The sequence below is a fragment of the Myxine glutinosa genome, chromosome 11, assembly GCF_964187855.1.
Source record: "Myxine glutinosa chromosome 11, kmMyxGlut1.1, whole genome shotgun sequence".
NCBI classification, from domain to species: domain Eukaryota; kingdom Metazoa; phylum Chordata; class Myxini; order Myxiniformes; family Myxinidae; genus Myxine; species Myxine glutinosa.
In genome coordinates this window covers 100,563,271-100,589,327 of record NC_136271.1, presented here as the reverse complement: position 1 = coordinate 100,589,327, position 26,057 = coordinate 100,563,271, and positions in this window count along the sequence as shown.

The window sequence follows — 26,057 nt, the reverse complement described above, 5'->3', positions numbered from 1 at the left end:
TAACATCTAAAAGCCGCGTCTGTAACAATATATATATATATATATATATATATATATATATATATATATATATACATAGTATATATATATCTATCTGTATGTATATATATTGTTGCGGATATGGGATTTGCATCCATCCATATCCGCTTGTAAATATTCCCCTATTTCCTCAATACTTCCCAACTGTCCCCAATCCCCCATTCCCTAGTCCCATTTTCTGTAAACAACACTCTGTAGACCCGACCTCCCCCTATTTCCCCCATTAAATGTCGCATCCAGGTCCACCGCATCTCATGTAGACAACTATAGGACATCTTGTTAGTTATTCTTAGTCTATGTCAGTTAAGGATTCGTTTCCATTAATTCTGACCCTTCATTGCACCAGAATGTGATTGTATGGCACCGTTAGGAAGTTTAGGACCTCCCAATACCTCCCCGCAGCTCTTCCTCACAGTTCTCTTCAGCAGCAACAACAACAACGACAACAACAACGAGCGCAGGGAGTGCGCGTCCTCACTCTGGCTTGGTTGGTAGGAGTGGTGGGAGGACACCAGGCCTTCCCAACGAGCCGCCATCGGACATGTGCTCGACGGGGTTACCAAACAGGGGCAGAACATGGCTCCCTGTCGGCTCCTCGTCAAGGGCGGAGCCCGGTAACCCCCGCACCCAATGGAAGCGGCGGACCGGCCCCAGTTGGGGCGGAACCAACCAGCCGAGGGCGTGTCACTCCCCGTTGAGCATGCGCAGTAGAGAGAGAGGTGACGTCAGATGCGCGCTGGGCTTGAAGCAAGAAAGACGTACCCTCCGAGCGCTGTGAGACCTCTGCCGTTCAGTGAGACCTCCCTGCATCTTTGGACTGTGCTTTATACTGTCCCCGAGCCAAGGTGCACCTTGTGCCATCGATCTACCTGTCCATTCCTGCCATCAACCACTGTGTGAGTCTGCCTTGTCCGTTTGTCCGTGGTCTGTCTGGGTTTTAATAAGCCTGTATTTAAGTGCCCATCTCTTCTGTGTTCTCTACCTCACTCTACCTTGTAATCTACCCCTTTTCTCCACCACTGTAATTACACCCTCCTCCGTAGGTCTTGAGAACTGTACCCCCTTGCGTCGTTTCATCTTTCCCAGTCGTCGTGTCTTTTCTATCATTGATTTAGCATAGCGCGATTTGGCCAACGTTATAATCGGGTGTAGCTTGTTAATGGTTCGAACTACGGGTTACTAAACCCGCTCGGTAACCTAAAACCGTAGCTCGAACGGCCGTCTCTTCCCTGTCTCACGACCGAGCGTTGCACTCAGGTCCCGGGAAGGCCCATTCCGACTTTCTGGCCCGAATACCCTGGCGGCGCTGCGGGCGGGAGAGAGCGTTGGGACGACCAGGAACGGAGAGTGGTTAGTAGAAGGAACGGCGGGTTGATCTCCGCAGGGCAACGAGGGAAGCCCTCTCCGTTTCCGTAACAATATATATATATATATATATATATATATATATATATATATATATATACACATATATACACACATATATATATATATATGTATGTATATATATATATATATATATATATATATATATATATATATATATATATATATATATATATATATTGTCGCGTAACCGTGATTAACACCACAGTTACGGATGACCGATTTGCGAGACTTTAACTCCCGAGGCGAACACTCAATGGCGGACTCAAGTTCAACACCAACGCGCGGAATGGCGGGACGCAGCGAAGGCTCCGCAACCTTATCTATTAAAATCAAACACCCAGGAAAACTGCGTTCAAATATATACAGAAAATAATATAAGGGTTTATTAGGAAAAGTAAAGCCAGTGAAAAAGCCCGCCGGTAAATCTAATAACTCTAATCGGGACGTCCCCACACGACAGACAGCAAACACAAACGAGGGAGATTAATTACGAAAATAACACGTCTTGTAAAATGTACACAAGGAGCTCGGCTTATCTGTCTTTGTCGTCTTGTATTGTTTGCCGTCCACCCCGGCACCGCTCGGCCCCGATGCACCCACGAGGCCTCGCTCCACCAGGCTCCGATCCTCTCGCCGCCCACCAGGTCCGTGCACCACGCTCCAAAGCACCCAACGCAAGCCAGCAGCTTCACACGAGGTCGATCCCCACACAAAGCACGAAGACAGGACCGGAGAGAACGCAGGTGGGACTGCACGTCTCGTCCTTCCAACTCGCTTCTCAATTGCTCACTGCCAAGCTCGAACTCGACTGCGACTGCCCGAAATGGCGTGTCCTCTCCAACTCCAACTGGCGAACTAACTCCGTGTGACTTGCGACTCAACTCTCTGGTGCCTGCCTGCGTCTGCCACGAACTCAACTCAACTCCTGAACTGCGACTGGAATTGCGTGTCCTCTCCAACTCTCCACCACCGCTCAACTCTCTGGTGCCTGCCTGCGTCTGCGTCAGTTCGAAATGGCGTGTCCTCTCCAACTCGTACTGGCGAACTCCGAAATGGCGTCCGACCGTCGCCTATATTGGTGGCCGATGACGTCCCATTGGCGCACTCCTCAGCCAATCAAAGCCTCCCGCGACTCCTGACATCTCCCCCCTCCGCCACCCTGCGGTCCCGGCATAACACGTGCCGGCCAGGTTTGTAGGCCTTGGAGGTGTACACGGTGGCGGCCACTTGTGGCGGTGTTTTTGACCTGGTTTCCTGTCAATTTATTACGAAGTCCTTGTCAGGGAAAGGGGATTATTTAATGTTGCGCTAAGGACCTAACTAATGTTTATGTGGTTTGCAGTGCCATAATGGACAAAGGTTTGGCTACTAGGTGATACTCACAGGGGCGTTACCTTTAATCCCTCACTATTTAACACTCGAATCTCCAGGTAGATCCACACCCATACATCTTACCCCGACAACCGCCTGAACATCAATAACTTATTACATGTAGAGTCCCTGTCACGACAGCCGAATACCTACCTATTCAGATCTACCTAGCTCTAGATGTTGCATTACCAAATTCATAACACAGCCCCCCCCCTGGAACCGTAGCTCCTGCAAGGTTCACCGCAGGCGCTACCATTCCAGCCTTAACACTTACTGTCACACACTTAATTAACCTATGAAATAAATCAGGAAGGGCTGTGGGAAGTGAGTCGGACTACCTACCTACACTTCCTTAACATGCTGAACCCCTTAACCATCATGCAAGTATGTACATTTTCGTCGTTGTTCCTGTGGAGGGAGGAAACAACAACACACAACACTAACTTAACCACAAAACTTAACCATCTTTCCAAAACTCAAAACTCTAACCTTTGTACATACCCCGGTCTACAGACCGCGTCCCCCGGTGGATGCCACAAGACACAACCTTACCTGCGGGGCCATCCCCAATGCATCCCCCTAAATTTCCACGGGCCCCGTCCAGATGTTACAGGTGAGTGACACGGCTCGGTGGATTTCGCCCACATTCATGCTACACAGACCCCTTAACCACTCATTCTCATTCCATAGGTCATCAAGGCATTGCAAAAATCAACAAAGCACTTATTCCCAATACACCCCCTGCAGGACCATGGCATTGATGTCATTCACGTGTGTGTGCATTCCTCAACTAGGCAGCGGGGAGGTACCGCACAAAAGATGGTGGGGGCGCATCAGGCTGTGGTGCCCGCAGTCCCAAAAACAAGTCAACCGACTTACAAATTCATTGCCCCCCCCCCTTTACCTCTTGGTCCCGTGACAGCCCAACAGCCCCTTTCCGCCGTTACCTCGCCGGTGAGGGTCTCCACACACACCAGGCTCCTTTGCCTCCTGCTTTCACGCAGCAACACGGGTCACCGGGGGACTTCCTCACCCCGCGGCGCCCAACCAGACCCTCCACCGACGAGCTCCAATTTCCAGTTACCACCGGCTGCCAGGGGTAATTGCCGCAGAGGGGGGCCCGCAGGCATCGCTCCTCAGAGCTTGCTCTGTACCTGCGGACACACACACCTTCCCCACCCATGGTCCCCAAAACACACTTCCTCCCCCGCTGCCATTCAATTCTCCACACAACTCAGCACAATTCAGTACAATTCATAGATGGTGTAAAAGGTGTTACAAGGCTTGCCATGGCCTGCTACATGTGAAATCCCCCCAGTTCACATTTAAACCATCACATCTTCCCAAAAGTACATTTCCAAAAGCACAATTATCATCCCTCATTATCTCCAATAATCATCACACACTCTCCAGGTTCCACTCTCACGACCACATCAAAACACATAACCACAATACAAAAACATACGCCACCCACAAGACACTGTGGCTCCCATTCCATCCCCTCACCGGCCATGTCATCACTCTCACCCGCCTCCCAACTCCAAATTACATGTCCCCAATTTCCCAAAGCAAATCCTGAAGCCTGGGACAGTACTCCTCAAAACACTCACCTCAAGTGCAGGTAGTTGCAGGTTGGTCAGGTCCAAGAGTGTCATCCACCCTTCACAATCCCAAAATTTCACATTGGGCCTACCAAACACTTCCAAATTTCTCTTTTGTCCCCACTACACTGGCAGGTATGTGGATCCGCATCCAACGGTGATCATCACTACACAACTACCTGTGGCCACGACAGCTCTGCACCTCTACCGTGCAAGGGTCACCGGGACAAGGTGAGCAGTCAAAACGCCAACATGGCCCATGAGTGTCCATAAGGGTGCGACCCACCATCCATCCTTCGGCCCCCCTGCGAGGAACACAGCTGCAGCAGCCCCAGCTGGCCAATGTGGTGAGCACTTGCTGCCACAACACACACTACCGCACACACAACCTCGGCCCTGGGGGGCACGGTCGCAGTGCGTGGCATCCCTACAGCCACGTCCCCTGCACCTCCCCATCATCCCCCAGTCCGACTACAAAACTGCAGCCCCCCCAGTGCTCACCCACACTTGACCACACCAAGGTCCAGTCAACAGCCATGCTCCACCAGGAGACCCACCCAGAAGACATGGTCCACACACCTCGGACACGCACAGCACCACGTTGACCCTCAGGCTACACAACTACATCCCCATCATCCCGCGTCCCAAATATCAGCACAGTTGCCCCCGCAACCAGTTGAAAGCTGTGTCTTGCTACCCTATTAATTTCATCACAGCCTCCAACACTTTGGTCTACACACCTGGATCAATAATGGCGTCACTGTACAGTGTCCACCATGGCATTTCAAAATCCACCCTTAAATTTCCATCTAACCCACAGATTACCCATGCCAACCATTTGTCACATTTCACTCACCTCACCAAAGAAGGATGCTTTGCCATACACATGCCAGCCGAGCATGGCCCATATGCTCGGCGCGTTACACATCTCCCGATTCACATCCCCATGGCTCTCTTCCCAACCCGAGAGTCCATAAATCATAACGGAGCATCTGTGGAAGGTCACTCACACCATCACGTTCCACAGATGCCCCAATGGTTGTCCGGCAGGCTATCTCCATCCCTGTCCATTCGGTTTGACCCGCGTCCATAGACCAACCACCATGCCAGGTCACCACATGCTGGTTGTCCCAGAGTCCCTGGAGGAGAGTGCCAGGCCGCATGCCCGGGTGGTCACCACATCAGTCCCAAGTTGGCCGTCCACAGTGCCACCACCAAAGCGCGACCCACAACACCTCCCCCTAGTGGTCCTCAATATTTGCCATCCCAGGCTTGAGAAACCACCTCGGACCTCTCTGGAGGTCTTAACCCCCACCAGGGTCCGGTGACCCTGCCGGCCCGAGCCACCAGCTCGGACGGCGCCCCGACGGACAAGGGACGCCACACTCCACCAGACCCCCCGTGGGGCCCAGGTCGTACCTCGACACCCAAGGCTGGACCCCACGTCCAAACCTCGCCATCACAGCCCCCCAGCTGGCCGGCATACCCAAATTTTGAAAGGGGCAACTTTTGCCCGAGGCCATCACCCATGACCTCTCCATGTCCAAATCCCGCAGCCCGGGGACCAATCCCCACCATGGCTGCTCCAAATCAATTTCCCATTGTAATTTTATTTTACATTTTATTTTACAAATTTTCATTCCCATTGCCAACCCGCAGCTGCAGGGAACAACCTCTACCACCGGTTGTTCTGCCCCTCCCTGCAGTTGATCCAAATTCCCTACAGGGACCAAATCTCCAGAAGCTCTATCTCCCGATCCTCCAAGATCCAAATCCAGCCCGGAGCCAACACACTCCCCCAACTGGTTGTCCAATTTTGGAGCCTCTGTTTCCAAATAGCAGTGTACAGTGAGCGTCCCCTCGGTCATTCCAACCACCTCCTCGGACCAACTCACCTCTTCCCCCAGACTCCTTTGGGCCTGAACAAGCTCTACCTCCATGGGACTGTCACAGGTCTCCAGCCGCTGGATCAAATCATCCTCATCATCATCATTTCCACAAATCATTCCTGGCCCCGCCAGGCTTTGATCGATATCCCCAATAAATACCTGGTCCGGCTCCATTGCACGGACCCCCAAAAACTCTACCCCCCCTTGCTCCGCACCACCGCCCTGGTGCTGCACAATTCCAAATTCATCCCCCGGTTGGGGTGTTGTGACATCCACACGGTCCCGATAAACAACCAGGCCAGAATGTGGGAAACATTCCCCATTACAACTCTCACATTCCAAATTTCCTTCCCCGCTCACCTGTGGACACTCCACGTTTACCTGCAGGCATTCCCCATCTACCTGTACACATTCCCCATCCACCTGTGGACATTCCCCGTCCACCTCTGCACCTGCAGTCTCCCCATTTACTTCAATTGCCATTCCCTGTGCAATTCCCAATTTTGCCATTCCCGGTGCAATTCCCTGCTCGTGAGCAACATGCACATCTGCATGGGCCGTACTCTCTCCTGTTCCCAATCTAGCTTCCCCCCGTTCCGATTCAATTTTTGCCACCTTTGGCTTCTCCTGTGCCCCCATTTGAGTTTCTACTTTACCCTCAAATTTCCCCAGTCTGTCCGTAATTTGGTTTTGCACTCTCCCTTCTATGCCATCAATTCGTTCCCCCAGCTGCTGTGCCATTTCCCCAATTTTTCCTTCCATACTGTTTTCTAACCCCTCTAACCCATTTTTCACCTCTTTTATCCCGTTGTCTAACCCCTCACCGGTACCCCTCGCTTCGTCCCTCATTACCCCCAATTTTTCACTCCGAGCCCTCGCTTCGTCCCTCATTGCCCCCAATTTTTCACTCCGAGCCCTCGCTTCGTCCCTCATTACCCCCATTTGGTTCTCCAATCGCTCACTCTGAGCCCTCATGTCTCCCATCTGCTTTCCCAATCGCTCACTATCGGCCCTCTGAGCATTTATTAAATTTACTATGGTCTGGAGATCTATCGGGGCCGTCCCAGCGGCGGGGAAAGTTCCAACGCTATCCTCCTTATCCCCCATTTCCGGCTCACTCCCGACGCTGACGGAGGCCTCGCTGCGTACTTCCATCTCGTCAATTTCCGACATCCGCTTTCCGGAAGATTGTTTCCCGCGCGCGTATTTATTTTAATAATTCCAGTAACACAATTTAAATTTGACGAGGACGCGATATCGCGCTCCGTATGCCCAATTGATTACTAAATTTCTCCGCCTCGCCTATAACAATTTTGCGTTCGAACGTCGGGCGCAATGTACGCCCGACCGTGTCGATGTCGCCCCGCGGACAAAAAAATTTGTTCGACGGGTTCAAATCCTACACTCCTGACACCACTTGTCGCGTAACCGTGATTAACACCACAGTTACGGATGACCGATTTGCGAGACTTTAACTCCCGAGGCGAACACTCAATGGCGGACTCAAGTTCAACACCAACGCGCGGAATGGCGGGACGCAGCGAAGGCTCCGCAACCTTATCTATTAAAATCAAACACCCAGGAAAACTGCGTTCAAATATATACAGAAAATAATATAAGGGTTTATTAGGAAAAGTAAAGCCAGTGAAAAAGCCCGCCGGTAAATCTAATAACTCTAATCGGGACGTCCCCACACGACAGACAGCAAACACAAACGAGGGAGATTAATTACGAAAATAACACGTCTTGTAAAATGTACACAAGGAGCTCGGCTTATCTGTCTTTGTCGTCTTGTATTGTTTGCCGTCCACCCCGGCACCGCTCGGCCCCGATGCACCCACGAGGCCTCGCTCCACCAGGCTCCGATCCTCTCGCCGCCCACCAGGTCCGTGCACCACGCTCCAAAGCACCCAACGCAAGCCAGCAGCTTCACACGAGGTCGATCCCCACACAAAGCACGAAGACAGGACCGGAGAGAACGCAGGTGGGACTGCACGTCTCGTCCTTCCAACTCGCTTCTCAATTGCTCACTGCCAAGCTCGAACTCGACTGCGACTGCCCGAAATGGCGTGTCCTCTCCAACTCCAACTGGCGAACTAACTCCGTGTGACTTGCGACTCAACTCTCTGGTGCCTGCCTGCGTCTGCCACGAACTCAACTCAACTCCTGAACTGCGACTGGAATTGCGTGTCCTCTCCAACTCTCCACCACCGCTCAACTCTCTGGTGCCTGCCTGCGTCTGCGTCAGTTCGAAATGGCGTGTCCTCTCCAACTCGTACTGGCGAACTCCGAAATGGCGTCCGACCGTCGCCTATATTGGTGGCCGATGACGTCCCATTGGCGCACTCCTCAGCCAATCAAAGCCTCCCGCGACTCCTGACATCTCCCCCCCTCCGCCACCCTGCGGTCCCGGCATAACACGTGCCGGCCAGGTTTGTAGGCCTTGGAGGTGTACACGGTGGCGGCCACTTGTGGCGGTGTTTTTGACCTGGTTTCCTGTCAATTTATTACGAAGTCCTTGTCAGGGAAAGGGGATTATTTAATGTTGCGCTAAGGACCTAACTAATGTTTATGTGGTTTGCAGTGCCATAATGGACAAAGGTTTGGCTACTAGGTGATACTCACAGGGGCGTTACCTTTAATCCCTCACTATTTAACACTCGAATCTCCAGGTAGATCCACACCCATACATCTTACCCCGACAACCGCCTGAACATCAATAACTTATTACATGTAGAGTCCCTGTCACGACAGCCGAATACCTACCTATTCAGATCTACCTAGCTCTAGATGTTGCATTACCAAATTCATAACAATATATATATATATATATATATATATATATATATATATATATATATATATATATATATATATATATATATATGTATGTATATATTTATATACAGTCACGTGAAAAAGTAAGTACACCCCATGTAATGTTTTGACTTTTTCAACATATTTCAACATACAGCTATTTGATCTTAATTTCAACAATATTGACAGATAAAGGTGATATAATATAACAAATATCATGAAACATTTACATTTAGTAGTCCATTGTATAATTTAAATGAACATAAATGCAAATTTCGCATGTGTAAAAAGTAAGTACACCCTTGGCTCTAATAGGTGGTATTGCCCCCTTTGGCAGAAACAACTTCAAGTAGGTGTTTCTTATAACTGTCTACCAGTCTCTGACATCGACTGGGAGAAATTTTTGCCCACTCCTCCATGCAGAATTCTTTCAGCTGTGCGATGTTTGAGGGGTTTCTTGCATGCACAGCTCGTTTCAAATCCCCCCACAACATCTCGATGGGATTTAGATCCGGGCTTTGACTTGGCCATTCCAGAACCCTCCATTTCTTTCTTTTCAGCCATTCCTTGGTGGATTTACTGATATGTGTAGGGTCATTGTCATGTTGCAAGGTCCACCTTCGGTTGAGCTTCAACTTTCCGACAGATGGCCTCACATTATCCTAAAGCGCCCGCTGGTACAATGAAGAATTGATAGTGGATTCTATGATGGTAGGCTGCCCAGGCCCTGATGCAGCAAAGCTGCCCCAAACCATAATATTTCCACCACCATGCTTTACAGTTGGTATCAGGTTCTTGTGGTCAAATGCTGTCTTTGGTTTTCGCCAAACATGTCTTCTGGTACTGTGGCCAAATAGCTCTACCTTTGACTCAACTGTCCAGAGCACATTGTTCCAGAAGTGGTGGTCTTTGCCGAGGTGTTCTTTGGCAAACTTTAGTCTTGCCCTGATGTTCTTTCTGGACAGCAAAGGTTGCCTCCTGGCACACCTCCCATGTAGATCAAATTTGTGCAGCCTCTTTCTAATGGTAGACTCGTGCACTTTGACATCAACAGTGGCAAGAGCTACCTGTCGGTACCGTGATGACATTCTGGGGTTGTTAGAGACTTCTTTTAGCATCTTGCGGTTTGTCTCGGGCTGAACTTGCGTGGGCGGCCTGGCCTGAACAAGTTGGCAGTTGTTTGGAATCTTCTACACTTGTAGATGATCTTCCGGACTGTCGAATGATTGATTTCAAATTGTTTGGAGATCTTTTAAAATCCCTTCCCAGACTTGTAGGCATCTATAACCTTCTTTCTGAAGGCCTCAGAGAGCTCTTTTGATCTAGGCATGGTGACGCCGCACACTTCAACAACAAAGAGCAAACCAAACTAAATGTCTGAGGTTTAAATAAGACAGGTTCCTCCAAGATCCTCTCTAACGATGTTCTAATCATTTGCACCTGAGCTGGTGCACCTGATTCTAATTTTAGGTATTTGAAGTAGTGATAAATGTAGGGGTGTACTTACTTTTTCCACATGCAAAATTTGCATTTATGTTTATTTAAATTATACAATGGACTACAAAATGTAATTGTTTCATGATGTTTGTTATATTATATCACCTTTATCTGTCAATATTGTTGAAATGAAGATCAAATAGCTGTATGTTGAAATATGTTGAAAAAGTCAAAACTTTACATGGGGTGTACTTACTTTTTCACGTGACTCTGTGTATATACACACATATATTCAGTGCCCTCAGAAAGTATTCACACCCCTTAACTTTTTTCCCATGCTGTTGCGTTACAGCCTGAATTTAAAATGAATTAAATGAAGATTTTTTTGTCACTGATCTACACATATACCCCGTATTGTCAAAGTGGAATTTTTTTTTAGAGTTTTTTTTTTTTTACAAAATAATTAAAAATGAAAAGCTGAAATGTCTTGAGTTAATAAGTATTCAACCCCTTTGCTATGACACTCCAACTAGAGCTCAGGTGCATCCATTTCTCCATGATCATACTTGAGATGTCTCTACAACCTTATTGGAGTCTACCTGTGGCCAATTCAATTGATTGGACATGATTTAGAAATACACGCACCTTTCTATATGAGGTCCCACAGTTGACAGTGCATGTCAGAGCAGACACTTTACCATGAAGTCCAAGGAGCTCTGTAGAATTCTCTGTAGAATGTAGTGTCTGTAGAATTCCAAGATAGATGTGTGAAGAAGCAGAGATCTGGGGAAGGGTAGAAAACAATTTTGAGTGTTGAAAGTTTCCAATAGCGCAGTGAGCTAGCTCCATCATTAGGAAATGGAAAGAATATCGAACTACCCAGACTCTTCCTAGAGCTGGCTGTCCAACCAAACTGAGCAACGGGACAAGAAGGATCTTGGGCAGGGAGGTGACAAATAACCCAATGACCACTCTGACAGAACTACAGAGTTCCTTGGCTGAGATGGGAGAAACACCCTATGCAGCACTTCACAAATCGAAGCTTTATGGGAGAGTGGCCAGACAGAAGCCACTCCTGAGAAAAGACATGTGAAAGACTCTGAAACCAGAGGCAAAATATTATGTGGTCTGATGAGATGAAAATTCAACTTTTTGGCCTGAATGCAAAGAGCTACGTCTGGCAGGAAACCGAGAACAGCTCATCAACCATCTAACACCATCCTTACTGTGAAGCATGGTGGTGCCGCATCATGTTATGGGGATGCTTTTCAGCAGCAGGGACTGGGAGACTTGTAAGGATAGATGGAACAATTAATGGAGCCAAATACAGGCAAATCCTTGAGGAGAACCTGATTCAGAGTGCAAAATACCCTAGACTGCGGTGAAGATTTACTTTTAAATATTTGAGGATTGCGGTGAATTTAGGTGATTCGGTATCACTGACACAGTTACTTGGCAAGGATTACACTGGGGGTTTGCCATTGTCTTTTCAGAAGTAGTTTGGGCAGGAATTTGAATTTGGCCATAGGGCCGGCGATGACTGGCCTACTCTTCGCGAAGGACACCGTGGGATATTTAACGTTCACCAACTAATGCTGGCATACAGGACACTTCCACATAACGAAAGCAACAGTTAAAATGTTGCCGATAGGCGTCATAACGGTCTTTGTCTGAGGTCATTATTTACTTTTAGCGATGTGTATTCTGTATGTGCATCAGGAAGAAGATAATTGGTTTGTGTCATTTATTTGCACAATTATTAACCTGCGCATGTTCACATATTTTCTGCATATCTTGCGGGATTGTGATGGGGTTGGGGAGGGTGGGTGGATGGGGGGTGGGGTGGCAGTGGGGTCCTCCTGGGTCTCCTACCATAGAACCCCCTTTCATTGAGTTGGCAACGGATGGTGCGATTTGAAACTGTCGTACCTTGTGTCTGAAGGTCAGCTTGAAAATGTTTGGCAGTTGATCGAGGTGCTTTCTCCACCATTCGAGCAATCCTTCGCTGCAATCTTCGATCAAGTTTTTTCTTGCGGCCACATCCAGGGAAGTTGGCCTCAGTGCCATGGGTCTTAAACCTCCTGATAACATTGCGTACAGTGGACACAGGAGATGGATTTGTAGCCTTGAGATTGTCCATGCTTTTCTACAATCTTGTGTCTGACCTCCTCAGACAATTCTCTGGTTTTCTTTCTTTTCTCCATGCTCATTGCAGTACACACAGTGATACAAAACAGCAGAATGACTACTTTTCTCTATTCAAAATGGTTGAATGTGTGATTTTTATATTGCAGGCACTTGCAACTCACCACAGGTGAGTTCAATTTCAAAGTAAAGGAGAACCACCTGCTTGAAATCTCATGATTTCTAACAACTTCTAAAAGGTGCCAATAATATTGTCCGGGCCATTTTAGGATTTCTGTGTGGAATAAGCTAAGATTTAGTAATTTCTTCAGCTTTTTAATGTTTTGTTCCACTGCAAACCATAGAAATACAAATATTGATACCAAAATATTTTTCAAATTTCAACAATTTTCTGGAAGAAATTGTGCATTATTTGAAAAAAGTGCAAGGGTGCCAATATTGTTGGCCACGACTATAGTTTACCTCAGCATTCATTTTATTCCTTGGTTTATTTTCATTAAAATCATTATTGTTGTATTTTCTTTTGTTCATGGGTTCGGGAATAAACCCGTGTTGCTTTTCGTTCTGTTCAGGTAAAAGTCTCGCAGCCTCCACCTCGCTCATAACCACCATATTCAGGAGGTCGCCTCGGGAGTAAAAACGTTCGGCTATTCGTCATCTGCCGGTCTTAATCGCCGGTGACAGGACAGTATTTTACTAATTCTATTTTGTTTCAGTTTATGATCTTAAATAAAACTTGTTTTAATGCCCCAGATGCAACACCCTGTCTCTGGAGTACTAAGATGACAGTTTATAGTTGGTTTATAACTCAAAACCAGACTAGACAGCTCAAAGGTGAGTACACCATCTCTGAGCTACCCTGTTACTAGCCAGTAGAGCAGATGAAGATGGGCCTAGGCTTCAACTCTCCCAATTTAGAGCATTTGGTTAAAAAACAAAGTTGTTCTATTTTTATGAGTAACACAATCTGGGGGTTCTCTAAAGAGCATGCCTGCAATCTCCAGAGTTTTACACTATTTCTGGGATATATCTCTGCAGATTTCCTCCGCTTGCAATTGGAGGCTCTGGATAGGTGAAGGGAATGGGTTAAGCCAAAGTAACTTTTTCAATTTTTTCTCTTCTGGCAATATTGTATCTTCGAGACTCAAAAATTCCATCAAAATGTGGTAAGAACTGTTATATTTAGAATCGATAAACATGTGAGTAAATGAACACAGCAAATTGCCTTTGCACATCACTCATCAGACACAAAAACAAACATTATGCTTCCAATTTAAATGATGGTGTTTCCACGAGACGAAGAGGCACTTGACCTTAGCAGTGAAGATACTTGCGTGACCTTGCAGCTGGTTCCCATGGAACCTCTCTTAGTCACTTGCCTAGTCCTGATGGTTTCAATAAACTGCAATAACCAGAGATAACATATTCTGCCGTCCAAGAGGCAGGAATTTTGCCAGGATATTGGCCTGAAGACCTTTTCCCCAAAACATACTGTGGGATCATTATTGTCCACAGGTTTGCACGTTTAGATGGGTTCAGCCATCTTAATGTCCCCTCCAGAGGATGCCATGGCATGTGCTGCAACGACCTTTCTGTGAAGCACCAGGGGGGCAATTCGTAGTTGGTCCCTATTCAGTAGCCAATTAAGACAAGGCAATGAATTGGAAAGTGCACCATCACTGAGTTTCTGCTAGTTCTTTAGCCTTTGTTTTTAAGGCTTTTTTTCCTTTATTTTACTGGACTCAATGCCATTAAGCCACCATGGGAGCGAGGCAGTGTTCTTATGTTCCCACCAGCATATTTGAGTTATTAAAGCCAAGGTGACAGCTGTAAATGCACATCCAACCATGACAAACATGCTCTTATAAAGATTACAACTTTAAAAGGCCAACAGTTTAACTTCAGCACCAACAGCATTTATGAGAATCATCTAGTCCACAAATACCCAGAGGTCACCAAATACATTGAAAAGGATTGAGAGAAACAAATTGAAAGCAAAAATATGAAAGGTCAGAATGAAAGCCAAAAAAATGAAAAGAAAAATTGGATGAAAAAGCAGTTTGGGCAGGAGAATAGCTTCAGCACAACATATGGAGTCGAGTCTTTCATCATCATCGAGCTATGGGTGAGAAGAAGAGTGGTGGATGGATCGATGTGAATTTTGTATTTTTCCTGCGTCTTCTATTTACTAAATGAAGTTATCATTTGGGATTTCCCTGGTTATTATTTCTGGAGTGCTGTTTGTTATATTCACGATATATACATTTCTATCAGTTTATCAAGGGAAGATGCTTTGTTGAGCTAGAACTAGGAATCAAAATACCTTCAAAGATGCATCACAATGTTGGGTTTTTTGTATACATGGTCGAGGATTGTGGAGGAGGTAATGCACTGAACGGACAAAAACAGGACGCAAAACACGGATGCATGGAGAAGGAAACTCCCAGGAGGACAAAAAAGGAAAATTAGGAGGGATTTGGGTGAGATTAACGAGGGTAGAAAAGATCTTGGTTTTGGATTGGGGTCGACCTGAGATGGCGGTGGACAGCTGTCTTGAAGACCTGGAGGGAAGAATGAAATTGAAGAGGATCTGAAAGTTGATTTCACAGGCGGGGAAAAAAAGAGGAACGAATGAGTGGAGGTGAGCAGTGATCCTGGATTTAGGTAGTTTCACCGGAAGGGATGGTGGATCGTGTGAGCCCTGCATAAACCTAGGACGGCAAAGCACGGAAAGAGCAGAGGATGCAAGACCAGAAAGGAGGTGGTAGAGCACAGAGAGACCACCGACCTGTCTGCGATGGCGAAGTGATGGGCCCATAGTCTCAGCTTCAGTGCAGAAGATTCCAATGATCTTGAAGGCCTTGGTTTCCATGGAGTCAAGGCAGGGGAGCCAGCCCAGAGGGGAGAGCAACACTCCAGAAAACTGCAGATAAAGGCCTTTCAGGTGGATATGTTGTTGTTTTTGGAAGTGGATATGTTTTGTTTTTTTTTCCAATTGTGTAAGGGCTAATGGCAAGAGGCATCTAACAACCGTCACCTACAGATAAAGCAATTGCAGTTATGAAAGGTCCCATTAACATAATAAGCTCTATTCAAGGAAGAATTAATATAGTGCTTGGAAAATTTAAGGCACATTAGAGTAAGCCTGCTGGTCTGTAATAAGAAAAACGCATGAGAAATAATTTTATTACAAGGAATGGCTTTTTGATGGGGAGAACTAATTTAATGCACAAATTCAAATAGGACACAATACGGTCACTTGGTAGAGCGCATATCTCCACCAGGATGAACAGTCTATGCTTTGTATCCCACTGACAAGGCGGATCTGGACCTGGATCTTGTAGTGACTTCTAGTTTTACATGCATCATTTTCTACATGAACAGATGGTGCACGCAGAATCAATTCACCAAACTTGTTCCTCATACACTGACGCACTCCCAGCGGGCATGGTTTAAAACCAGGAACAACCAATCAACCCTGAGTTTGAGGATGAAGCAGGAGGGTGAAGAAGAAGAGGTTTTTATGCAGACTTTTGACTTTCAAGGAGTTTTGAGCTAAAGGGGTGCCATAATGTGGAGCGGATAAATACTGTACTTCACTGTACTTTGGTGTTCCTTGGGAATATCAGCAGTGTGCTACTTGTTCATGACAACCCGACGAACTTTTCTACTTCCCAGGGTTATTTTTTTACTTCCGCCATTTTAGATCGTTTTTGCCGGTGGAATATGCATTTTGTTTAACCATCGCTCGGATAACCCCGAAGCATTGGTATTTTCATCTTCTGAAAATCAACATTTCACGATGGGTTTACCCGCCAAGACCTTCGACCAGCTTCTGGGGGAACATTGGCGGCATCTCGGTTTAAGCATGTTTGGCAGCATTGGCCACAATAAGCATGTTTCACCATGTTCGTTGAGCGTACCGGACACAGAGGATTGGCAGCAAACATCTTACCACCCCGTATGATCACATGTGAGTAGATATTCTCACACACACACAATTTCTACAATCTGAACCAAAATCTAATCTGCTTGTTTTTTGCCACCTACCCAACTCATCACTTTTGATAAATCGTCCACAACGTTTTTGACTCCATCTCTCGATGGTATAAAATCACATTAAAAAAAAAAAAATTCTCATATCCGGATCCACATCTTCACCAAAATTGAAACAATTCGTCCTTATCACACAACAAATCTGTCCAGCAAGTTTCGTCCGAATCCGTCCATAATCTTTTGAAATATCTTGCTCACAGACAGACAAACTGGTGCGAATATAACTGCCGTCACCTTTGGTGGTGGAGGTAAAACTAGTGGACTGATGGTTACTTCCCGAGGGTTTCTGAGATTTAAAAAAATTAATTACCTGAATTTGTATTTAATTTTGACTCAACATCGTATTAATAAGCATTAATTACCCCCTTTTTCAGCCTCTTATAGGGCGTGGATCTGGATGGGGAGCACAACTCACTTGTTCCTCTTTTTAGCTCACCTGGAACGAAGGTCAGGGGAACTTATGCGATGGCGCGTCGTCCGTCAGTCCGTCCATAAACACTTGAAACTTCTCCGAAACCGCTGATGGGATTGCGACCAAATTTGGCACAAATTATATTTGTTGTGTGTGAATAAAGCTTGCTCACGGCATTAAAAAAAAATCGGGATATAAGGGGGTCTACCGGGGTCAAATTGGATCCAGGTTTGACGATGAAACTTTACCCACAACCTTCATCACCTGTGATGTACCGAAGTTTGTTCATGGCATTAAAAAAGATCTGCCCCTTTGGGGGTTACGGGGGGTCAAAGTGGATTCAGGTTTGACCCCCCAAAATCGATATTTGCTTTCTTTTCTGATACTACACACACGATTTCGATGAAACTTCACTACCCGTGATGTATTAAAGTATGCTCACGACATTTAAAAAAAAATCTGCCCCTTTAGGGGTCTACGTGGGGGGGGGGGGGGGGGGGGGGGGTGAGCGGGGAGGGAGGATGGGGGAGGTTGCCACCCAAAATCGGTGTTTGCTTTCTTCTCAGAAACTACGCATGCTATTCTGATGAAACTTGACCACAACCTTAATCACCCGTGTTGTGCCAAAGTTTGTTGAAGGCATTGGAAAAATTGGTGCCTGAGGAGGTACATGGGGTGGGAGTGGGGGGTAGGTAGGGATTTCCCCCCAAAATAGATATTTTTTGTTTGTTTGTTTGTTTAAAGTCTTATGATTATGTTGGTATGATTCTACATGCTGCCCTGTCTTCTAGCAACCATTGAAATTGGTTTAAAATACCTTTAGTCAGTGCAGTATACTGTTTATTCTACCAGGTGAGTGCCATGAGTATTGCCCCTTGTAGTATACTGTTTATTCTACCAGGTGAGTGCCATGAGTATTGCCCCTTGTAGTATACTGTTTATTCTACCAGGTGAGTGCCATGGGTATTGCCCCTTGTAGTATACTGTTTATTCTACCAGGTGAGTGTCATGGGTATTGCCCCTTGTAGTATACTGTTTATTCTACCAGGTGAGTGCCATGGGTATTGCCCCTTGTAGTATAGTGTTTATTCTACCAGGTGAGTGTCATGGATATTGCCCCTATTTTTTGTTTTGTTTTTCAAAGTCTTAGGATTATGTTAGTATGATTCTACATGCTGCGCTGTCTTCCAGAAGCCATTCAAATTGGTTTAAAATACCTTCAGTCAGTGTAGTATACTGTTTATTCTACCAGGTGAGTGCCATGAGTATTGCCCCTTGTATTATACTGTTTATTCTACCAGGTGAGTGTCATGGGTATTGCCCCTTGTAGTATACTGTTTATTCTACCAGGTGAGTGCCATGGGTATTGCCCCTTGTAGTATACTGTTTATTCTACCCGGTGAGTGCCATGGGTATTGCCCCTTGTAGTCTACTGTTTATTCTACCAGGTGAGTGCCATGGGTATTGCCCCTTGTAGTATACTGTTTATTCTACCAGGTGAGTGCCATGGGTATTGCCCCTTGTAGTATACTGTTTATTCTACCAGGTGAGTGTCATGGGTATTGCCCCTTGTAGTATAGTGTTTATTCTACCAGGTGAGTGCCATGGGTATTGCCCCTTGTAGTATACTGTTTATTCTACCAGGTGAGTGCCATGGGTATTGCCCCTTGTAGTATACTGTTTATTCTACCAGGTGAGTGCCATGGGTATTGCCCCGTGTAGTATACTGTTTAATCTACCAGGTGAGTGTCATGGGTATTGCCCCTATTTTTTGTTTTGTTTTTTAGTCTTAGGATTATATTAGTATGATTCTACATGCTGCCCTGTCTTCCAGAAGCCATTGAAATTGGTTTAAAGTACCTTTAGTCAGTGTAGTATACTGTTTATTCTACCAGGTGAGTGCCATGGGTATTGCCCCTTGTAGTATACTGTTTATTCTACCAGGTGAGTGCCATGGGTATTGCCCCGATGTTTTATAGGTCCGCCGACACAGAGTGGCAGTGGCCTTCAGGATGATGATGAGTTTTCCAATCCCATTCTAGGCAGTTCATAAAGTGCTCTTACAGCCAAATGACAACCACAAGTGAAATGTTGATTATTGTTAATCTTTTATGGGAGGCAATGTCAGGCCTGCACTTCCTGAACATGAGGTACGTCTTCTTTTATTTTGTGGGGAGGGAGAGGCCGAATGACTTTTCAATCCAATGACAATACCGCAATGTATCTGTTCCTTCGATGAATTTATTAATGTTTGGACTGAACTTCATGCCATCCATTTTTAATCACAATTTACAACCGACTTGTTTGATATCGTCTAATATTCCTTTTGAGCTCACCTGGAACAAAAATTGTTCAGGTGATGTATCAGCATGGTGTGGTGTCCGTCAGTCAGTGAGTGAGTCCGTCGGGTTGGATGAAAACACTCAGATCTTCTTCTCCGAAACTACACACACGATTTCGATGAAAATGGACTACAATCTTCATCACCTACGATGTACCAAAGTTTGTTCATGGCATTTTAAAAAATCAGGGGTTTGCCCCCCAAAATAGGTATTTACTTTCTTCTCTGTTACATATTCTGTGGGTCGTCCGTACATACCAGTGGTTCCCTGAATCTGCCAGGTGAGCCCAGGGGCATTACCCCTATTTTGTAATTATGGCATTACACATGGCAATTATGGCACAAATTGTTTGATTACTTCCAGAGTATTTACACAAACACAAATTCTGGGCAACAGAGGCCGCAAACGGGAATATCCTGTGAGCACGACACCACAACATGAGAATACAAACAACAACAACAGGCATTTTAAGGCCATTTTCCCTGCCAGAGCGGGGGTTAGCCTTGCGGTCCCCATGACAATCTTCTCCATTTTGCCCTATTTTCTGCATCTCTCCTTGTTAACCCCCTTGCCCGCATTTCTTCTTCCACCATCTTTAGCCAAGTCTTTCTCGGTCTTCCCCGTCCTCTACTTCCTTCTACATTCATTTCCATCACTCTTCTCAACCAGTCACTTTCATCCTTCCTCAACACATGACCAAACCATCTCAACCTGTTCCTCTTCACAGCATCAATCACAGGCTCTATTCCCATCATCTTTCGCAATTCATCATTTGTCTTCCTCTCTCTCAACGATACTCCGCGCATCCAGCGAACCATTCGCATTTCCACCCTTTCCAGCCTTCGTTACTGCTCTACGTTCATTACCCATGTCTCGCTCACATAAATCATAACACTTCTCACACATGCAGCATACACCTTTCCCTTCAGCTTCAACAACACTCCACTCCTCATCAGCACGCCACTCAGATCCCGAAACTTCTTCCATGCACATCTCACTCGAGCAACCATTGCCGAGTCTGATCCACCTTCTCCATTCAGCATGTCTCCGAGGTAGCAAAATGTTTTCACACCTTCCAGTTTCACGCCGTCTCCAAGATCCAACTCATCTGCAGCTCCCTCTGTGCACACCTTGCACTTGAATGTAGCTGCCACACTGGTTAATGACCCTCTCAGACCACTACATTTTTGATGAACCCACTCAGCGCACATTGTACATTGAATGGAGTTCACTCCGACACCCTTCCTGCACACAGCACAGGGCCACTTCCCAGTTCTTTCCACCTCACCACATGCTTTACCACTTGCCATCACCTTCGTCTTTCCTATATTCACCTTCAGACCTGAGAATGCTTTTGGTAAATGATCTCGGGCTGCAGTTATATCGTTCCAGGCATAAAACTCTCCTTTTAGACCATTCAGAATCAGTTTCAACCTGCATCGTACGACCAAGACATCAAATTCTAATTGTGACCCTCACAGAGTTGCATCATCACTCGTGTTCTTTATGGCGACCTTGAACACAGCGTTACTAAAAACAAGAGCGGAACTCTGTGCTGATTACATACAAATTATAGTTCCTTAAACGTGTCGTGTATCATCGATCTAGTGAATGGCGTCAACAACAGGGAAGGGGGATGCTGTGGAGACAGGCTCATGATGATCTGAGGAGGAATGCCATCCATGGCTGAATAGGAGACAGTTAGTGGTTGGCAATGGCAACTTGAAAAGACATTATGGTGAGAGATGAGATTTTGCAGCCGTTTTATTTCCTTACTTTAAAAACATTGGGGATTGGAGATTTTGCAGAATGATAATGCACACCCAGGGAGCAAAGAATGTCAAGCATCATATTCGGGCACAAAAATGTAATGACAATGTATGAATGCATGGTCTCTAAATTAAGGAAACAATTAATTATTCCTTTACTTATATGCTTGGTTATTAAAATTCATTCAATTATTCCTTTACTTATATGCTTGGTTATTAAAATTCATTCAATTATTCCTTTACTTATATGCTTGGTTATTAAAATTCATTCAATTATTCCTTTACTTATATGCTTGGTTATTAAAATTCATTCAATAATTCCTTTACTTATATGCTTGGTTATTAAAATTCATTCAATTATTCCTTTACTTATATGCTTGGTTATTAAAATTCATTCAATTATTCCTTTACTTATATGCTTGGTTATTAAAATTCATTCAATTATTCCTTTACTTATATGCTTGGTTATTAAAATTCATTCAATTATTCCTTTACTTATATGCTTGGTTATTAAAATTCATTCAATTATTCCTTTACTTATATGCTTGGTTATTAAAATTCATTCAATTATTCCTTTACTTATATGCTTGGTTATTAAAATTCATTCAATAATTCCTTTACTTATATGCTTGGTTATTAAAATTCATTCAATAATTCCTTTACTTATATGCTTGGTTATTAAAATTCATTCAATAATTCCTTTACTTATATGCTTGGTTATTAAAATTCATTCAATAATTCCTTTACTTATATGCTTGGTTGTTAAAATTCATTCAATAATTCCTTTACTTATATGCTTGGTTATTAAAATTCATTCATTAATTCCTTTACTTATATGCTTGGTTATTAAAATTCATTCAATAATTCCTTTACTTATATGCTTGGTTATTAAAATTCATTCAATAATTCCTTTACTTATATGCTTGGTTATTAAAATTCATTCAATTATTCCTTTACTTATATGCTTGGTTATTAAAATTCATTCAATTATTCCTTTACTTATATGCTTGGTTATTAAAATTCATTCAATTATTCCTTTACTTATATGCTTGGTTATTAAAATTCATTCAATAATTCCTTTACTTATATGCTTGGTTATTAAAATTCATTCAATAATTCCTTTACTTATATGCTTGGTTGTTAAAATTCATTCAATAATTCCTTTACTTATATGCTTGGTTATTAAAATTCATTCATTAATTCCTTTACTTATATGCTTGGTTATTAAAATTCATTCAATAATTCCTTTACTTATATGCTTGGTTATTAAAATTCATTCAATAATTCCTTCACTTATATGCTTGGTTATTAAAATTCATTCAATAATTCCTTTACTTATATGCTTGGTTATTAAAATTCATTCATTAATTCCTTTACTTATATGCTTGGTTATTAAAATTCATTCAATAATTCCTTTACTTATATGCTTGGTTATTAAAATTCATTCATTAATTCCTTTACTTATATGCTTGGTTATTAAAATTCATTCAATAATTCCTTTTCTTATATGCTTGGTTATTAAAATTCATTCAATAATTCCTTTACTTATATGCTTGGTTATTAAAATTCATTCAATAATTCCTTTACTTATATGCTTGATTATTATAATTCATTCAATAATTCCTTTACTTATATGCTTGGTTATTAAAATTCATTCAATAATTCCTTTACTTATATGCTTGGTTATTAAAATTCATTCAATTATTCCTTTACTTGTATGCTTGGTTATTATAATTCATTCAATTATTCCTTTACTTTTATACTTGGTTATTAAAATTCATTCGATTATTCCTTTACTTATATGCTTGATTGTTATAATTCATTCAATTATCCCTTTAATTATATGCGTGGTTATTAAAATTCATTCAATTATTCTTTTACTTATATGCTTGATTATTATAATTCATTCAATTATTCCTTTACTTATATGCATGGTTATTAAAATTCATTCAATTATTCCTTTACTTATATGCGTGGTTATTAAAATTCATTCAATTATTCCTTTACTTATATGCGTGGTTATCAAAATTCATTCAATTATTCCTTTACTTATATGCTTGGTTATTAAAATTCATTCAACTATTCCTTTTCTTTTATGCTTGGTTATTAAAATTCATTAAATTATTCCTTTGCTTATATGCGTGATTATTATAATTCGTTCAATTATTCTTTTACTTTTATGCTTGGTTCTTATAATTCATTCAATTATTCCTTTACTTATATGCTTGGAAAAATAAATCTCATGATGGTATAAAACATGCACACTTTGCCACACCTCTTGGAACTGATTTAAGCTGTTACCATTTAGAAAATTTAACAGCATTTGCATATCGAGTCACTGAATTGGGAAACCAACTATTTTTGAGGTCAAAAGTTCAAAGGTCAACTCAATGTCAAATTTCTAAAATCATCAATTTATCATCTGAAAAATCATCACTTTTCATCCTATTGACCCGATACGAGCTTTGATCAAGATCGTCAATTTTAATCTTGATGACATGGACAATTTGATGGATCAATGGCAACATTTTTTTTCTTGGGGAGGGGGGGGGGGGGGGGAGGGTGGACTTTGCAAGTATCGTACTCTGCATGACGTCTTCTTGTTTATTTATTTACACTATACCATTCTAAAACACGCATGCCAACTTGAATCATTTATTTATTTTGTATACATTTTACCATCCCCACCACCAACACAAACTATTGAATTACTTTTTATTTAATTACATTTTTCCACCACCACTGCTGACATACCACCTTTATAATTGTTTATTTATATCCATTTTACCTTTCTACAACGTTTATTTATTTACCCCTTACACACACACACACGTGGGGACCCGTCACCAATTGGGGGTTTCCCATCGCCGCCATCAATGACATGAAAAAGAGTCTGGAGGTAATTCGTGGTCAGATGACTGTGGCCCTCTGCGTGCACTTGCTGCTCTTCATGCGGTTTTCAAACCGTGTACAACAGGTAAATTGCTACTCTTCACCTGGAATTTCACCAATTAATTTTTTTTCCTCTTCTTCATTTTGTTTCCAGCATCAGCTCAAGCGTGTTTTAACGCAAACAATTTTTTATCTCCGGTTTGTTATCCGAGCTGTTTTATTGGGTTCTAGTTTAAAAAGATATAGTCGATGAAAATTGTTTTTCCATTTATTTTGTCGAATCGCCTCACCACAGTGGTTTGTCAGCTCTTCTTCTTCATTTTAGGGTCCCGCATCAGCTCAAGCGTGTGTTAAACCTTAAACGCAAACAAATTTTTATCTCTGGTTTGTTATCCTAGTTTTCTTTATTGGTTTCTAGTCTACAAAAGATATAGTAAATTAAAATTGTTTTTCCTTTTATTTTGCCGAATAGACACAATCACAGAGTTCTATAAATAGAGTGCGCAGTTCATATCGACCGATCCGATAAGGACGATCCTGCCCCCTTCGCCGCTAGGCGGCGCTCTTGCGTCCGCCATCACTGGGAGGCGTCCCGACCCAAACTTAACTCCAGCTGGCTGCGCCAGCACAACTATCATCGCGATCGTACATGAAAAGTGTCCGTGATAATCGTTCTCAAGTGTTTCTCTATATGTGTGGAGCGGTCGTGGACACCTGGCACCCGAAGGCACACGATACAAACCCCGTTTTCGGCGATATCGCCGGCCGCCGAAGGCGCACGGCCATGCCGCCCTGAAGGCACCTGGCACGTGGGGGTACCCGGTTTCCACTTCCACCTGCACCAAACCTATTTTGTTAGCAACCGCGTACCCTATGCTACGCCATGCCGAGCCCCCTTCCACCTTAGCCCCGAATTTCTCGACCACTACGATAACGACTCCTCTGACCGACCCGACTAGGTGCCCGTCCCTTCATCGACTCCTCCATATGGCCAGGTCTTGGCGGCCGTACCACAGCCGCCCCGCATGGATTCTTCCCTCAGAGTCCACCTCCGCCCGGGCCGGCCACCTCTGGTAACTACGGCTAGGCCCAGAGTGACCGCTGCCGAGCCCCAAGTTTCTTGACCACTACGATAACGACTCCTTTGACCGACACAACTAGGTGCCCGTCCCTTCATCGACTCCTCCATACAGCCAGGTCTAGGCGGAGGTACCACAGCCGCCCCGTATGGATTCTTCCCTCAGAGTCCACCTCCACCCGGGCCGGCCACCTCTGGCAACTACGGCTAGGCCCCAAGTGGTCGCTGCTGAGCCCCAAGTTCCTTGATCACTAGGGTCGCGACTCGTCTGGCAGACCCGACTGGGCCTCCGTCCCTTCGCGCGGGCCGCCTCACCGGCTCCTTATCGCTTCATTGACTCTTCCATATGGCCAGGTCACGGCGGGTGTATCACTGCCGCCCCACATGGATTCTTCCCTCAGAGTCCACCTCCGCGTGGGCCGCCACACCGGCTCCTCGCCGGTCGTATGGCTCAGTGAACCCGTCGTATCGTCCACGATTCCATCTTCTCCGATGAATCTAACAAACAAATATATTTTGTATCGATATTCTTTCGGCAAAGTGAACTGAGCCCGGTAACTGCATGTAATCTGAACGCTGGAGAGCAAGCCGAATGAAGCGGACGCCTCCCAACTATGGCGGCGTCTATAGAGGGTGCCCGTCCATTGAACCCTCCGTCGGATCGGTCTATACCGCTAACGGTACGATCGTGTGCGCACATGAGGGCACGTCCGCCATTACCAAAGAGGGCAAAAATTGTTCGGATAACCCGGATGTACATGCATTGGCGTACGAGTTTGAATGTAAAGAATACGTAAAACTGTCACTCGTGAACGAAACC